We start from the raw sequence: 994 nt of genomic DNA on the forward strand, positions 1-994 counted from the left end.
AAGTACCATGGTCACTTGTTACTAAGAATACAATTATCCATACGCTAATGATTGCCTGCTTGATAGGATTACCAATAAAGACAAACTGCAGTGGGGATCATGGCTTCACTTCCTTCCTCCTGCCCTGAGGGATTTAATCCTGTCTTTGTGTTTTGTTTTTAGTCAGTCGATAAAAATCTCTGCTCACAGAGACGTCTCCAAAGCCTTTTTCCTGCGGGAGACTTTGGGGGCAGATTCCTGCATCGGCTCCTCTTGTGCGCAGCTGGCGGGGAACTAACTGCTAGTTTAACACTGGCAAGAACAGTTCAGGCCTTCTAATTTCAGAACATGCTGTAAAATGGTGGCTAATCCTCCCAGCCATCTTGAGAGGTTAAAAATCCTGGGTGGCAGACTCTGGAAGGACCTGACAGCTCCTCGGTTAGTCTTCTCGCTGACTTTTGATGGCTTTTTGACATCCCATTTTTCAAAACGCCCAAGCAGCAAGGCACCCCTTGCCACGTGGGGGGGGGGTCTCCTGCAAACCAAGTGCTCTCAGCACCCGTTTACCTGCTGCAATAGCGGTTTCTGTAGTGCGCTGAGCAGCAGGCGTGCTGTGGCCAGGGCGCGAGCGTGCCGCTGCTGCCGCGGCAGCTCCCAGGGAAGGTGGAGGAGCACTCCGCAGCTCGGCGCAGAAACGCTGCCAGCCGCCTCTTGACGAGGACAGGCAAGGCAGCCTTCCTTGGCTATAAACGCCGGCGCCAGCTCCTCCACTACCCAGCCAAGGACTAATAAGGTGCAAACTGGTGGTTCAGCGTTGCGCTGCGGCCGGCTGACCCCCCGGCCTGCACAGAGGAGACAGAACTGAGCGGACCTTTCCGAGTCGAGGGCTTGGGGGCGATTCGAAGGAGCGCACAAAGCTCCTGGGAATGCCTCAGGCGCTGGCTAATGAAGATCATCACCCCGCCCGGGGCTGCCCGCTCGCACCGGAGAGACCCGCGCTGCTTGCGGGGCGCTT

Source organism: Rhea americana, unplaced genomic scaffold (genome assembly GCF_003343005.1).
Source record: "Rhea americana isolate MKP2758 unplaced genomic scaffold, rheAme1 scaffold_21, whole genome shotgun sequence".
Classification (NCBI taxonomy): Eukaryota; Metazoa; Chordata; class Aves; order Rheiformes; family Rheidae; genus Rhea; species Rhea americana.